This window comes from Dendropsophus ebraccatus, unplaced genomic scaffold (genome assembly GCF_027789765.1).
Source record: "Dendropsophus ebraccatus isolate aDenEbr1 unplaced genomic scaffold, aDenEbr1.pat pat_scaffold_875_ctg1, whole genome shotgun sequence".
NCBI classification, from domain to species: Eukaryota; Metazoa; Chordata; class Amphibia; order Anura; family Hylidae; genus Dendropsophus; species Dendropsophus ebraccatus.
This window is the reverse complement of record NW_027210475.1, coordinates 51011-68161: the sequence shown is the minus strand read 5'-3', so window position 1 is coordinate 68161 and position 17151 is coordinate 51011. Positions and strand designations below refer to the sequence as shown.

General features: G+C 45.9%; 4 non-coding genes across 4 annotated transcripts; all 4 read left to right on the top strand.

Annotated features, from left to right (window-relative positions):
* Nucleotides 1-11827: 11827 nt before the first annotated feature.
* On the top strand, nt 11828-11899 carry TRNAE-CUC (transfer RNA glutamic acid (anticodon CUC)). The gene has a single exon. It is a non-coding gene; the product is annotated as a tRNA-Glu (tRNA).
* A 264-nt stretch (nt 11900-12163) lies between these two features.
* On the top strand, nt 12164-12235 carry TRNAE-CUC (transfer RNA glutamic acid (anticodon CUC)). The gene has a single exon. It is a non-coding gene; the product is annotated as a tRNA-Glu (tRNA).
* A 1390-nt stretch (nt 12236-13625) lies between these two features.
* TRNAE-CUC (transfer RNA glutamic acid (anticodon CUC)) lies at nt 13626-13698 on the top strand. The gene has a single exon. It is a non-coding gene; the product is annotated as a tRNA-Glu (tRNA).
* A 1045-nt stretch (nt 13699-14743) lies between these two features.
* On the top strand, nt 14744-14815 carry TRNAE-CUC (transfer RNA glutamic acid (anticodon CUC)). The gene has a single exon. It is a non-coding gene; the product is annotated as a tRNA-Glu (tRNA).
* Nucleotides 14816-17151: the final 2336 nt, after the last annotated feature.

The window sequence follows — 17151 nt, the reverse complement described above, 5'->3', positions numbered from 1 at the left end:
GTTGGCGCATAGCCTCCTGTATATAGTATGTTTTATACATCAATACGACGGTTGCCGCCTTTGTCGGCTTTTTTAATCTCGATGTCTCCAGGTCCTTGAGCCATTTCAAGGCCCCAATTTCGGGTGATGTGAGGTTTTTTGCAATCTATAGGATAAATTAAAGCTCTTATCTCATCCATCACCTTGGACTGGAAGACATCGAGACTACTACCTGGAGTGACAGGAGGAGAAAATTTTGATTTTATACCTCCTGTAAAAGTGGGTATGTCACTCGGGTCTATTCCTGTATCTGTAGTGTGACCTGCTAGGTCTAATAGTGTTGTCATTACTTCTATATCTTCTTCTGTGGTGGCACCTCCTAGAATGAAACCCAAATGTCCCACATCTACCGGTGTTTCGCCTTCTAAGATCTCTTTTTTTTGTCACTAGTATTTTGTGAAAAAAACTTCTTTAAATTTAGTTCCTTATGGACTTGTATAGATCTATCTCAAAGTCCACAGGGTCGAACGCTTCTGTGATGCAGAAATTCAATCCTTTATTTAATAATGATAGTACATGTTCATTCAACTCTCAGGTCTGTGAGATTGACTACTGTAGGTGGATCAATCAGTCCTTGTCCTGTTCCATTCTTTTCCATGTCTCCCTCCAGGGAGACCAATAGTGTCAGGAGTCGGATCTCTAACCGAACCTTTGTCAAAATATTAGAATGGCTCCTAAAGCCACTATTGGACGGAGTACCAGCGTTGGTAAAGGACACAAATGAATTCCTATTGGCTATCAGTGAGAGTGATATGCCAAAAGGAGCAATTTTGGGACTATAGACGTGGAAAGTTTATATACAAAAATCCCCAGCAGCTTGGCGTAAGGGTAATCAGATCTTTGTTGGAAGAATTAGACAAAAGTAATGATTTCACGGATTTGTGTTGTGGCGCCCTCCAGTTCATTTAGAGAACAACGCCTTTACATTTGATGGAAAATGGTATATACAGAAACATGGTACTGCTATGGGTACGCCCGTAGCATGTACTTTTGCTAACCTGGTTCTAGCATACGTCGAAAAACAGATGGTATACACTGAAAAGAATCCCTATATAAAAAATGATAAAACACTATTATAGATTCGTAGACGATATATTCGTCATCTGGGATGGTACAGTAGAAGATTTTAATGGCTTTGTAGAGTATCTTAATGCCAACATCTTTAACATGAAATTTACCTCAAAATACAGTAGCTCAGAAATTGAGTTTCTTGATACACTAGTAAAAATGAAGAGAAAACACATTAACAACCACTAGTATCGTAAACCAACCGCTTCCAACACACTTTTACACTATGACAGCTATCACCCCCAACACACAAAACGTGCAGTACCCTATGGGCAGTACTTAAGATTAAGGCGAATTAACAGCACAAAGGAGTTATATCTCACTAAGGCAGAAGAACTTACCCAGCGGTTGCTCCAGCGGGGATACCCGGCAGGGGAGTTGGAAATAGCTAAAGTTAGAGCATTAAAACAGGATAGAAATAGTTACTCTACAAAAAAAACAAAAATAAAAAATGCATGAATGAGAAAAACAGGTTTGCTTTCCTTTTAGTTCAGCCCAATGGCAGATAGAATACGTAAAATTATTCATAATAATTGGTATTTAATAACAAAAGACCCCATTCTCTCACAATACTACACAGAGAAACCACTAATAACCTTCAAAAGAAGTAAGAACTTAAAAAGACCTCCTCATCCACAGTAGATTCACACAGAATAACAAAAAAACAGAAAACTGGTTAAATAAAACAATACCGAGAGGTATGTACAAGTGTGGTAGTTGCCATTGGTGCGAACAGGCACTACAAGAAAAAACAGTTAGACTCGGAGGTGAACAATATATAGTCCGGGACTTCATTTGCGTAAGACCAAAGGAGTGGTCTACGCTATAGTGTGCAAATGTGGAGCTTATTACATTGGTAAAACAATTAGACCATTGAACCGGAGATTTTATGAAACACATACATTCATGCAAAACGGGAAAAGGTTCAATGCGTCTGATCCAACATGTCAGAGAGTACATCAAGGAGACACACAATGTTTAAAATTTATTGGATTAGAAAAGATCCTAGGTAGAGTAGGACAAGATACTAACAAAATCTTGTTACAAAAAGAGGCAAGAATAATCCTAGCTACACGAGCACAGGGAGCAAGCGGCCTAAATGATCGTATTGATTTAAATATGTTTCTGTGAAGTGTCAATCATAAAACGTCACAGTTGTTGGTTACTTCCCTTTTAACTTTGTAACGCCCACTCACACAGGTAAGCAGAGAGTGAGAGTATTTTAGTCTGGAGCCTGTGAGAGAGGCGAACGTCAGTCGAAGCACGTGATCTACGTGCGAAACAGCTGTCACGTGTCACTGGGGGAGGGGTTGGCGTCCTCACTGCAGCGAGCAGACTATGTTCGTGTCTGCTTATATGGAATGAAATAAAAAGAAGTCAAGCAAACGGGTGAGTGCCTCATCTTTCCTTATTTCTTATGTATGGATCCCTTTACTATTCACTTACTGTGTCTCTCCTATCCCCCTAGAGAGGAGGAGCAGTCACACTCCTACAGATGGAGACAAAGGAGCTGAATTCCTGGGGGGATCTGTGTATGATGAGATCTGGACAAATAGCTACATTGTTACAGCGGCGGCGGCTGTGTCACCGCTCATCTTTACAGTGTCCATATAGGACATAGTCAAAAGTAAAAGTCAAGAATCATTCCTCGTATCTACCCAATTGAGCGGATATCCATATACCCAAATATTTGAAAGTACCCTCTAGGATAGATAAGATGAAGCAGCAGTTGGCGGTTTGGAATAGAATGCCCCTCTCTAGAGCAGATAGAGCGGGTCTTATAAAAATGGTTTGGTTACCCCAATTGATTTATGTTTTGGGAGCTTCCCCAATATGGATTAGTAAAAAATGGTTTGGGAGGTTAGAAGGTTTATTTAATGAATTGTTTTGGAATAGGAAAAGGGTGCGTCTGAAGTTAAGGGTGTTGACACTTTCTGAAGAAAAGGGTGTTTGGCAGTACCTGATCTCTTTAAATATTATGTAGCAAGTATTCTTGCATGGTTGGTGAATTGGAGGGAGGTAGATTTTATGGTGAGATGGCTTAAGGAACAGAAGGGGTTGGTTGGTAATATCTTTGAGTTATTGGAAGGGAAATTGTTAGTTAAGTACCCTAAAAATACAATCTACAGATTATTGATAAAGGTTTGGTCTGTCCTAAGGAAAAGTGAGGGGGTAGAAGGGGCTGTGAGCTTCACGCCGATGTGGGGTAATAGTCCGCCTTCCGGAGGTAGAGAAGATCAAGGATCCAGAATATTGGGTGAGAAGAGGGTGGAAGTATGTGGAACAGTTTTTTCCTAAATAACAATTTAAAGTCTTACAGGGTGATCTGTGAGTCTATAGAAAACCCGATATGCCATTTGAGATACTTGCAATTAAAGAGCGCAATTAGAGCTACAGTAGGAGAAGAGAGTTGGATGATCTCCAATTCTAAATGTATAGATCAATAGTTGGTATGCCAAATAACACTAGGGGGAAGATTGCAAGGATATATAAGATATTAGGAGAAACACAAGGAAATAAGATTGTTATGCACTCACAAGTAAAATGGGGAAAAATAATAGGGGTAAAACATGAAGATTTTTGGGAAAGAGTGTATTGTAACACAAGTATGTATATCACTGATAATAAGTATAAAGTAACTCAATTTTTTTGTAATCACCGACTATATTATGTAGCTAACGATATTAGGAAATGGCGTAAGGAGCCTTTGTTGGATTGCACTAGATGTGGGATGCAAGGGGTGGATTTAGACCATCACTGGTGGTTGTGTGTGGGAGTGTGTAATTACTGGAAGGAGGTGTTTAGAGTTATGACACATATTTTTGAGGTTACGATTAAGGAGGAATATGAATGCGCAATACTGGGGGTGACTGATGACCATTTAATGACTAAGGATAGAAGGGCGATAATGTACAAGATGTTTTTGCTGCTCGTCTGGTTATTCTACGAAATTGGGTGTCTATATTCCTCCGACAATAGGGGAATGGAGAGAAGTTAGTCGTAAAATGTTTACAATATGAACTATGGCATAATAAATATATAAGGAGGAGGGAGAGTGAGGGTTAAGAGTATTGATGAATAAATTGGAAGAATATTGGATGTAGTTTTTTTTTTTTTTTTAGTCCCTGGCAGCTGGTGGGGGTGATGGGGGGGGGTTAAGGTCAAGAGGAGAGGAATAATTAAGGTGATTACTGTCAAAAGTTATATAGCCCATGGATTGGCGTGGTAAAGGAATTATTACATATTTTGAAGGTTGTGACCGGCGGGGTACGCGCGGGGCACCGATCTTTGTCCACTTAGATATGGGGTAGATATGGGGGGTGGCCGCGTGGGGGTGGCGCTTGGGTCCGTTCGGGTGGGGGTCGCTCCCCGGGTTGGGCCGAGTCGGATCGATAAGTATGTTACGTGTGTGTTTATTTGTGGGTATGTATATTCATGTATTGTACAATTTTTTTTTTTTTTTTTATTTTTTTTTTTTCTTCTTTTTTTTTTTTTTTTTCTTCCTTTTGTCTCCTTTTTTTAGTAGGTGGGTTTAAGTTAAAGGTTATTTTATGTAGATGACACTCTCTGTTGCTGTTGGCATTGGGCGGACCTTGTCTGGATGCAGCCGCTGGGTTGAGTGAAAAGAAAACTCTGTCTTTGCTGGGTGCCCATGTTGAACATATATATGGTTAACTGGTCATCTGGGAGGAGGTGTTAGGCCTCTGCAGTGAGGCTGGAGAGGCCTGACTAAGTATGGAATTGTATAGTGGTGGGTCTGCTGCGGTTTGGGTACTCATCTGAGAAGGTGGGTGCCTGGCAGCGGCGGGCTCAGGGGTGAGTGGGTTTGACGTGTGAGGAGAGTTGACGCGACTTGGTCTGCTGATGAGTGACATGGATACAGAGTTTTTTTTTTTTTTTTTTTTTCTCTTCTTGTTTGTATTGTCTTAATGTGTTGTTGTGGGATCCGTTTTTGGCCTGGCCGGGGGTGGGGGCCCTGCCGGGCGGGCGGGGGCGGCACCCTTGTGCGGATAGATTAAAAGATATTACGAGTAAGATATAGGAGATGAAGTTGGAGATAGAGAATAGATGCTTATACCCTATTGAGTGTCAGTTGGTGCCTCGCGGGATGACTCCGCTGGAGAAATATGTTTTGTAAGGATGGTGGGCTCGTTTGAATAATTGTTCCTGGGGGGGGGGGGGTAGGGTTATTTATGCTGTAGTATTGTGAAGGTGATTTTATTGGGTTTGTTTATTGTTTAATAAAATTAAAATTAAATGGAAAAAAAAAAAAAAAAAAAAAAGAGATGAGCGAGCCGGTTCGAGTCGATCCGAACCCGAATGTTCGGCGTTTGGTTGGTGGTGGCTGCTGGGCTTGGATGGAGCTCTGGGGTTGTCTGGAAAACATGGATACAGCCAATGACTGTTTCCATGTTTGTCACATAGTCTTGGGCTTTGTCCGACTTCGGCGGCCGCCGCTGGTCGGGTGCCGGGGGTTCGGGTTCGGATCGACTCGAGCATGCTCAAGGTTCGCTCGTCTCTAGTTATTACCTATAACCAACCTGTGAAGAGAGCCGACATGTCCTCTTAAAGGCAAGACTGCATTTGTTACTCAATGAGATCAAAAGTATAATGGATCAATTATTGAAACAGAATAAACACTGGTATAGGCTGTCACATCCATGAATAATATGTAGATTCCATCTCTGTAGCCAGTAGGAGCTTTTGTTTGTCTCTATGTGTCTATCTTGGGATTATTATCTCCTTTAGTTTATAGGATGCTACCTGGAGCTCCTTCTAGTACAGCTATGGTATCACTGTGTGCTATGGTGTAGATTTCTTTCAGCAGCTGCTTAAAAAAATACACTTGTGATATATGCAAATGGGATTCCCTCTGCGTTAACAGGGGAAATTGTATTGTGATGTGTATTCTTGCGTATGCTTTATATTGTTTACAATTGTTGCCTCAAGCGTCATACTCCAATGAGCCATAGCTTACAATCTACTTTATTGAGTGATTGCAATTACTGTTACGGAACAGCCTCGGTATATGGAAATAAAATATATAACAACTTGTTAGCCAGTAGGGATTTATAACCCACTTTACCGTTGTACATATGTATAGATGGAAATGCTGTTAAACCCATGTTATGACCTATCAGCATTACATTTAGTTTGATCGATACCTTAGGGGTCATTTTCTAAGGTATGTTAATCTATGTGGGATTACTTCTATTTCAGCTGTAAATCCAATTCAGGTACCTATGGGATGTTTCGTGTTCGGTGTTTACACCTCTTTCTTTTAGTAAATGTGTTGTTACGCGTTTTTGTATGTAGTGTTTGGAATGGCATTGTTATCAGACTGTCCAGTTCTTCCTTATCTGGTGTGGAACATAATCAGATGAGCATAACATGGATGAAATAAAATATGTGTGTGTGTGTGTGTATGTATGTATATATATATGTATGTATATATGTATATGTGTATATGGTGGTTTAAGAGTGTATCAAACATGGTGTGGGGTTGGGCTGGCTCGGTTGCCCTGGCGGCCGGTCGGATTCCGCCTTTCATTTTTCGGGGAGTCTGTGGGGAATGGGGGGTGGGTTCTGGTTGGTTGCTGGGGGCAGCTGGGCCAGTTTCACTTTGCACCATGGGGGGGATTTGTCGGGCATGGTGTGTGGGGGGGGGGCTGGCTCGGTTGCCCCTGGCGGCCAGTGGGATTCCGCCTTTCGTTCGTCGCGGACTCTTTGGAGGATGGGGGGTGGGGTCTGGTGGTTGCTGGGGGCGGCTGGGCCGGTTTCGCTTTGCACCATGTTTGATACATCCCCCTCTATTACACATACTGTCCATCTACTTTTGGACTACTATATGGATGTGTATGTGTGTATATATGTATATATGTATATATGTATGTATGCACGTGTATGCACACACGCATTCACACACACACTCACACACGCGCACACACACACACACAAACTGTATACATTACTTCCTTTATTTTCGTTGCCTTTTGTTATTTGTAATATAAATACCAATTTCCTATATACATAAGGACATCTATGTATATATATATATTATATACATGGTGCTAAATTCCTGACAGCGACCCTTTAATTATTTTTTAAAACTGTAATTAAGTCAATTATTTTATTTAATTTCATATCTAAATAAACCAGCAGTTTATTGTTACGTATGGCAAAGAAAATATACAGAAAGATGTGCTTTTTAAAGTATACAGCAAATGATAAACACGAGATGAATATCATTTTTACATTGGTATTGTATGTATTTGAAATATAAATTATCTGTGTTGAAAACTAAAAAAAAAAAAAAAAAAAAAAGTCAAGAATCATTTTACATACGTCTGACACCTGACCCCTGATTAATACAAAGTCAAAGTCAAGAATCATTTTACACAAGTGTGACAAGTAACTTCTGATACCTGAATACTGACTACTGACCATTGACAAATGACTTTGACTACCTATACCTGACTACTGACCATTGACAACTGACTTTTGACTATATATACCTGACTTCTGATAAAATAATGTGTGCTATCTTATCTATGAAATGTCAGTAGTCAAAGCGTAACTGTCTTTTTTTTTTTTTTTTTGCAGAAATCAGTGGTATAAGCGATTTAAGAAACTGTATAATAGGTTTTACAAGGCAAAAAAGCCTCCTTCTGTAATAAAAATCATTGTCCCAGCCCCCCCCCCCCCCGACTTCTTATATGTTCATTATCAGGCAAATCCATCTTCATTACAGAGAAGCCAGTGAAGATGGCTTCTGCTGTGTCCATTATATCCTATGGAGGGGGGAGGGGCTGAGGGAGATGAGTGAGCAGGAAGAAGAGACATGAAGGTCAGCTGTTTGTAGACTGTCTGGGCACCTAAACCGATGGATTCAGGGGTCAGAAAGGTCAGTGCTTATCTAGGAACTTGCTGAGAGAAGATTGCAGGGTGTTGTGCTGTGCAGGACTGCTCCGTGCTTACTCACTCCTCTCGCCCCTCCCCTCTCCATAGAGCATAATGGACACACAAATCCTGCTTCTTCTGAAGTGAGGGGGGAGCTAGGAAAACAGCTTTTTCAGTACAGAAGGAAACTCTTTTGGTAAATAAAACCTATTACAGAGTTTCTTAAAATCGCTTGTACTATAGATATTTATTGTCCCTATTCATATAAAAAAATAAAATAAATAAAGCAGGGGTGCTCACATGTCCGATTAGATCCTTTAAAAACTTATTAAGAATCAAAACAGCTTCGTATTGGTCACCTGGATCAGTCGTGTGTTGTTTGACACAACTCAAAATACAGCGTGAAAGTAGATGGGGAGCTGCCACCACCCTTCGGAACGCCCTCCTGGGTCCGGTAAGTAGATCAAGAGGATGGAAGTAGACAAATGGATGGCTTCCAAAGGTGCTCATACCCTTCAGGATCCAAGAAAGCTGAGTCCAATAGAAAGTTGTCAGCAACTCTTTTATTGGTAATGAAGAGGGCACCAATAACCTAGAAAACATGTTGTCCATTTAACCAATAAAAGAGTTGCTGTGCACTTTCTGTTGGACGCAGCTTCTCTTGGATCCTGAAGGGTACAGGCGCCTTTGGAAGCCATCCATTTGTATACTTCTCTCCTGTTGAAGTCCCTATCACATGATGTGTAATATCTCTAAATTTGTCAACAGTTATGTATTACAAGTCCCTATTCAGTTTGAGTTTCCACTTTCACTTTCAGTATTCAGGTAACAAAATGAAGTGATATCTGATCTCTGACTTGTCAGAAGTTTTGAAACATTGTATTTTTCTCAGTTTTTCAAATAGCCGACCTATTGGTGACCTGGAACAGAAGCACTAAAATTGCTGACTGAATGTGTGGAGCCCTGAAGCTTCTCTGCATGAAGAATAAGTGTCTGGGCAGGGACGTTATTTATGTCGTGAGAGACGGGAGCGCATGGGGCGCTGGTTGATTGCATACTAGAGCTCAGTGCATACTGATACCACTGCTCTGTCTTGCAGCTTGCCGGGATCACGCTGCCAGGGATGGGATGTGTGGGGCTGGAGCAGTAGCGAAATTTGATGGGGGGCAGGGGGGCGGCCGCCCCCGGGCCCACTCTGGCAGGGGCCCACCCAGATCGCTTATTGATTTTTTTACGCCGCACGCCGCCCGGCATGCTGCCGCAGCTCCCCCGGCCGCCGCCATCTTAATCTGGGGCGTACGGCCTCAGCGCACCGCTGCTGGTGCGTGCGCCGCCCTGGCCCGCCCACCTGCCAATCATCTCTGGCGCCGTGCTGTTCCGTCTCCCGCGCGCTGCGCACAAGGTCAGTGCCGGACTGCAGCAGCAGCAGCAGCACACAGACAACCCAGCTGGTAAGCGGGGGAAGCTGGACATCTGGACATGTGGATGGACACAGGTGGGGGGAGCTGGACATGTGGATGGACACAGGGGGGGGGAGCTGGACATGTGGATGGACACAGGGGGGGGGAGCTGGACATGTGGATGGACACAGGGGGGGGGGGAGCTGGACATTGTGGATGGACACAGGGGGGGGGAGCTGGACATGTGGATGGACACAGGGGGGGGGAGCTGGACATGTGGATGGACACAGGGGGGGGAGCTGGACATGTGGATGGACACAGGGGGGGGGGAGCTGGACATGTGGATGGACACAGGGGGGGGGGAGCTGGACATGTGGATGGGCACAGGGGGGGGGGAGCTGGACATGTGGATGGACACAGGGGGGGGGGAGCTGGACATGTGGATGGACACAGGGGGGGGGGGGAGCTGGACATGTGGATGGACACAGGGGGGGGGAGCTGGGACATGTGGATGGACACAGGGGGGGGGGAGCTGGACATGTGGATGGACACGGGGGGGGGGAGCTGGACATGTGGATGGACACAGGGGGGGGGGCTGGACATGTGGAACACAGGGGGGGGGAGCTGGACATGTGGAAAACAGGGGGAGCTGGACATGTGGAAAACAGGGGGAGCTTGGACATGTGGACACAGGGGAGCTGGACATGTGGAAAACAGGGGGAGCTGGACATGTGGACAAAGGGGGGGGGGAGCTGGACATGTGGACACAGGGGAGCTGGACATGTGGACACAGGAGGAGCTGGACATGTGGAAACAGGGGGGGGGGAGCTGGACATGTGACACGGGGGGGGGAGCTGGACATGTGGACACGGGGGGGGGAGCTGGACATGTGGAAACGGGGGGGGGGAGCTGGACATGTGGACGCAGGGGAGCTGGACATGTGGAAACAGGGGGGGCTGGACATGTGGAAAACAGTGTGGGACATGTGGAAACAGGGGAGCTGGACTCACAACCAAGCTGAAGTGGCCTCCAGTCATATATAGTGCACTGTCCACTGAGTTTTCTCATCCCAGGGGTTTTTCTGATTTAACCCTACTTGGCCCAGTTCTCTCTGGCAGCTTCATAGAGGAGCTGGGGGCTGATCTGGAGATCCTGGGGGAATGGGGCAGAGGTCCGACCCCCCCAGTCTCTTACAGGATAAGGGACAAGTATGTTTAAATCAGAAAGCTGTGATTCGGATCACAGAGAGCAGGGTGCAGCAGCCTGAGCTCTATTGTAGTGGCTGCCCGAGTTAGCTAGTGATTGAGCCTGCGGTACCTCCCTGTGAGTGATGCACCTGTCTTAGGCAGAATGCAAATTATCTACCTCTATGGTATATGGGTCAGTGTATAGGGAAAATAATAGTCTTTGCATAATGGATTTAACTTTTTTTACGGTTTTAACTACAGATCTCAGGTTCAACCTGTTATACTGCCCATACATCCATGACATTGGGATAGTGAGCGACACCGATGAGAAGACACCCCTTGTAAGTCACTGTATTTATCTACACTGTAGTCACTTATATGGTGTGCAGTGCCTTTGTACCATTGGTATATACCTGTACGGTTTATGGGTCAGTGTATAGGGAAAATAATGTTTTTTTTGTTTTTTTTTTTACAGTTTTAACTACAGATCTAAGGTGAACCTGTTATACTGCCCATACATCCATGACATTGGGATAGTGAGCGACTCCGATGAGAAGACACCCCATGTAAGTTACTGTTTCATTTTATGTGTCTATATATGTAAATGTAGAAGCCTCTAACACTGCTCTTAATCTTAATTCACTCTGAGTAATGGAGCAGAATATACCCTTTATTATTTAGAAAGCATTGTTGTCAAGTGAGGTTCCCTTTTGGGTAACATAATCGGTTGGGGGCCCCACTCAGACTTGCTCGCCCCCCCTAGGCTGAACCCCTAGCTACGCCCCTGGGCTGGAGGTAGAAAAATGTCACAACCGACACCCTGTGCTGCTGCCTAGCAATTAAAATGAAAACTCCAACAAAATAGGGACTTGTAATACTTTACTGCTGACATTTCAGAGATAAGATGTCTCAAGTCAGTAGTCAAACGTCAGTTTGTCAAAAGTCAGTTGTCGGGAGTCAAAAGTCAGTTGTGAGTAGTCAATAGTCAGTTGTCAGAAGTTAGTTGTCAATGCTGAGTGTATAAGAGTCAGGTGTCACACTTGTGTAGAAATGATTCTTGACTCGTATTTCTGACTATGTCCTAATATGGACCATGGTCACCTGGTCGGATTTTCAATTCACATCCTGAAAATCTCTCAATTTTTATTTTCGAATATACCACCTTTCGACTTGACTTTATCAAGGGCATTCTCAGACAAGCTGCTGACGCTAGCCGCCAGCCCCCACGTCTTCTCCCTGGTGGTCTAGTGGCTAGGAATCGGCGCTCTCACCGCCGCGGCCCGGGTTCGATTCCCGGTCAGGGAAGTTTTACCTTTAATCCTCCGGGGTTGCTAAGCAACTCCGACGCTCGACTGCTCCTCGCCGCTACGCATAACCTTTGCTCCTTTTCTTAGCTGCCACAGCTTGTTGAGCTCTCTCGGACTCTTGTCCTACACATTGACGCCTCCCTTGCCGTAATTTTTAGAAAAGCCGCCATCCTTTTTTACTAGTGTACCGCCTTTCGACTTGGCTTTTCCACACCATTCTCAGTCAGTCCACCCATGGAGTGGGGAGAATGAGCACAACTTCTCCCTGGTGGTCTAGTGGCTAGGATTCGGCGCTCTCACCGCCGCGGCCCGGGTTCGATTCCCGGTCAGGGAAGTTTTACCTTTAATCCTCCCGGGTTGCTAAGCGACTCCGACGCTCGACTGCTCCTCGCCGCTACGCATAACCTTTTGCTCCTTTTCTTAGCTGCCACAGCTTGTTGAGCTCTCTCGGACTCTTGTCCTACACATTGACGCCTCCCTTGCCGTAATTTTTAGAAAAGCCGCCATCCTTTTTTACTAGTGTACCGCCTTTCGACTTGGCTTTTCCACACCATTCTCAGTCAGTCCACCCATAGAGTGGGAAGTATGAGTACAACTTCTCCCTGGTGGTCTAGTGGCTAGGATTCGGCGCTCTCACCGCCGCGGCCTGGGTTCGATTCCCGGTCAGGAAGCTTTGAGTTTGCTCTTTTTTTTCAATCCCCTGAGATTGTGAAGCCACTCGGATGCTCGACTGTTCCTCGCCATTACGCTGTGCGTTCCAAAAAACCTTCCTGTGTTTCTTTGCCACCAGTTTTTTGAGCTTTTTAAGACTTTTTCTTGGATGATAAAGTGCTTATCCAGGCTTGGAAAAGCGTGGCTTCTTTCTTCAAAAACAGCACCTCTCTTGCCCTCGGTTTGGGTGTGGTTTTGCAGCTGAGTTCCATTGAAGTGAATGGAGCTGAATTCTAATACCACACCCCACCTGGGGACGGGTGTGGTACTGTTTGTGCAAGAAAGTAGTTATCTTTTTTCTAATCCTGGATAAGCCCTCTAAAGGGGTTATCCAGGATTAGAAAAAAGATAGCCGCTTTCTTCCAGAACTGCACCACTCTTCTTGTCCTCAGTTTGTTTGTGGTTTTGCATCCCACTTCCATTGGAGTGAAGGGAGCCGAATTGCCATTCCACACCCCACCTGGGAACAGGTTGTGACGCTGTTTTTGCAAGAAAGTAGCTGCGCGTTTTCTTCTCCTGGATAACCCCTTTAACGCCTCTCTTGCTGTATTTTTTGTGAAATCTCTCAATTTTATTTTCGAATATACCACCTTTCGACTTGACTTTTCAAGGGCATTCTCAGACAAGCTGCTGACGCTAGCCGCCAGCCGCCAGCCGCCAGCCCCCACGTCTTCTCCCTGGTGGTCTAAGTGGCTCGGGATTCGGCGCTCTCACCGCCGCGGCCCGGCTTCGATTCCCCGGTCAGGGAAGTTTTACCTTTAATCCTCCCGGGTTGCTAAGCGACTCCGACGCTCGACTGCTCCTCGCCGCTACGCATAACCTTTGCTCCTTTTCTTAGCTGCCACAGCTTGTTGAGCTCTCTCGGACTCTTGTCCTACACATTGACGCCTCCCTTGCCGTAATTTTTAGAAAAGCCGCCATCCTTTTTTACTAGTGTACCGCCTTTCGACCTTGGCTTTTCCACACCATTCTCAGTCAGTCACCCATGGAGTGGGGAGAATGAGCACAACTTCTCCCTGGTGGGTCTAGTGGCTAGGATTCGGCGCTCTCACCGCCGCGGCCCGGGTTCGATTCCCGGTCAGGGAAGCTTCGCGTTTGCTCTTTTTTCAATCCCCTGAGATTGTGAAGCCACTCGGATGCTCGACTGTTCCCTCGCCATTACGCTGTGCGTTCCAAAAAACCTTCCTGTGTTTCTTTGCCACCAGTTTTTTGAGCTTTTTAAGACTTTTTCTTGGATGATAAAGTGCTTATCCAGGCTTGGAAAAGCGTGGCTTCTTTCTTCAAAAAACAGCACCTCTCTTGCCCTCGGTTTGGGTGTGGTTTTGCAGCTGAGTTCCATTGAAGTGAATGGAGCTGAATTCTAATACCATACCCACCTGGGACGGGTGTGGTACTGTTTGTGCAAGAAAGTAGTTATCTTTTTTTCTAATCCTGGATAACCCCTTTAGAGGGCTTATCCAGGCTCAGAAAACATGGCCGCTTTCTTCCAGAAACTGCACCACTCTTCTTGTCCTCAGTTTGTTTGTGGTTTTTGCATCCCACTTCCATTGGAGTGAAGGGAGCCGAACTTGCCATTCCACACCCCACCTGGGAACAGGTGTGACGCTGTTTTTGCAAGAAAGTAGCTGCGCGTTTTCTTCTCCTGGATAACCCCTTTAACGCCTCTCTTGCTGTATTTTTGTGAAATCTCTCAATTTTTATTTTCGAATATACCACCTTTCGACTTGACTTTTCAAGGGCATTCTCAGACAAGCTGCTGACGCTAGCCGCCAGCCACCAGCCGCCACGTCTTCTACCTGGTGGTCTAGTGGCTAGGATTCGGCGCTCTCACCGCCGCGGCCCGGGTTCGATTTCCCGGTCAGGGAAGTTTTACCTTTAATCCTCCCGGGTTGCTAAGCAACTCCGACGCTCGACTGCTCCTCGCCGCTACGCATAACCTTTGCTCCTTTTCTTAGCTGCCACAGCTTGTTGAGCTCCTCTCGGACTCTTGTCCTACACATTGACGCCTCCCTTGCCGTAATTTTTAGAAAAGCCGCCATCCTTTTTTACTAGTGTACCGCCTTTCGACTTGGCTTTTCCACACCATTCTCAGTCAGTCCACCCATGGAGTGGGGAGAATGAGCACAACTTCTCCCTGGTGGTCTAGTGGCTAGGATTCGGCGCTCTCACCGCCGCGGCCCGGGTTCAATTCCCGGTCAGGGAAGCTTCGCGTTTGCTCTTTTTTTCAATCCCCTGAGATTGTGAAGCCACTCGGATGCTCGACTGTTCCTCGCCATTACGCTGTTGCGTTCCAAAAAACCTTCCTGTGTTTCTTTGCCACCAGTTTTTTTGAGCTTTTTAAGACTTTTTCTTGGATGATAAAGTGCTTATCCAGGCTTGGAAAAGCGTGGCTTCTTTCTTCAAAAAACAGCACCTCTCTTGCCCTCGGTTTGGGTGTGGTTTTGCAGCTGAGTTCCATTGAAGTGAATGGAGCTGAATTCTAATACCACACCCCACCTGGGGACGGGTTGTGGTACTGTTTGTGCAAGAAAGTAGTTATCTTTTTTCTAATCCTGGATAACCCCTTTAGAGGGCTTATCCAGGCTCAGAAAAACATGGCCGCTTTCTTCCAGAAACTGCACCACTCTTCTTGTCCTCAGTTTGTTTGTGGTTTTGCATCCCACTTCCCATTGGAGTGAAGGGAGCCGAATTGCCATTCCACACCCCACCTGGGAATCAGGTGTGACGCTGTTTTTGCAAGAAAGTAGCTGCGCGTTTTCTTCTCCTGGATAACCCCTTTAACGCCTCTCTTGCTGTATTTTTTGTGAAATCTCTCAATTTTTATTTTCGAATATACCACCTTTCGACTTGACTTTTCAAGGGCATTCTCAGACAAGCTGCTGACGCTAGCCGCCAGCCCCCCACGTCTTCTCACCTGGTGGTCTAGTGGCTACGATACGGCGCTCTCACCGCCGCGGCCCGGGTTCGATTCCCGGTCAGGGAAGTTTTACCTTTAATCCTCCCGGGTTGCTAAGCGACTCCGACGCTCGACTGCTCCTCGCCGCTACGCATAACCTTTGCTCCTTTTCTTAGCTGCCACAGCTTGTTTGAGCTCTCTCGGACTCTGTCCTACACATTGACGCCTCCCTTGCCGTAATTTTTTAGAAAAGCCGCCATCCTTTTTTACTAGTGTACCGCCTTTCGACTTGGCTTTTCCACACCATTCTCAGTCAGTCCACCCATGGAGTGGGGAGAGTGAGCACAATTTCTCCCTGGTGGTCTAGTGGCTAGGATTCGGCGCTCTCACCCCCGCGGCCCGGGTTTGATTCCCGGTCAGGAAGCTTCGCGTTTGCTCTTTTTTTTCAATCCCCTGAGATTGTGAAGCCACTCGGATGCTCGACTGTTCCTCGCCATTACGCTGTGCATTCCAAAAACCTTCCTGTGTTTCTTTGCCACCAGTTTTTTGAGCTTTTTAAGACTTTTTCTTGGATGATAAAGTGCTTATCCAGGCTTGGAAAAGCGTGGCTTCTTTCTTCAAAAAACAGCACCTCTCTTGCCCTCGGTTTGGGTGTGGTTTTGCAGCTGAGTTCCATTGAAGTGAATGGAGCTGAATTCTAATACCACACCCCACCTGGGACGGGTGTGGTACTCTTTGTGCAAGAAAGTAGTTATCTTTTTTCTAATCCTGGATAACCCCTTTAGAGGGCTTATCCAGGCTCAGAAAAACATGGCCGCTTTCTTCCAGAAACTGCACCACTCTTCTTGTCCTCAGTTTTGTTTGTGGTTTTGCATCCCACTTCCATTGGAGTGGAGGGAGCCGAATTGCCATTCCACACCCCACCTGGGAACAGGTGTGACGCTGTTTTTGCAAGAAAGTAGCTGCGCGTTTTCTTCTCCTGGATAAACCCCTTTAACGCCTCTCTTGCTGTATTTTTTTGTGAAATCTCTCAATTTTTATTTTCGAATTATACCACTTTCTTCGACTTGACTTTTCAAGGGCATTCTCAGACAAGCTGCTGACGCTAGCCGCCAGCCCCCACGTCTTCTCCCTGGTGGTCTAGTGGCTAGGATTCGGCACTCTCACCGCCGCGGCCCGGGTTCGATTCCCGGTCAGGGGAGTTTTACCTTTAATCCTCCCGGGTTGCTAAGCGACTCCGACGCTCGACTGCTCCTCGCCGCTACGCATACCTTTGCTCCCTTTTCTTAGCTGCCACAGCTTGTTGAGCTCTCTCGGACTCTTGTCCTACACATTGACGCCCTCCCTTGCCGTAATTTTTAGAAAAGCCGCCATCCTTTTTTACTAGTGTACCGCCTTTCGACTTGGCTTTTCCACACCATTCTCAGTCAGTCCCACCCATGGAGTGGGGAGAATGAGCACAACTTCTCCCTGGTGGTCTAGTGGCTAGGATTCGGCGCTCTCACCGCCCGCCGCGGCCCGGGTTCGATTCCCGGTCAGGCAAGCTCTTTTTTTCAATCCCCTGAGATTGTGAAGCCACTCGGTATGCGCGACTGTTTCTCGCATTACGCTGTGCATTCCAAAAAACCTTCCTGTGTTTTCTT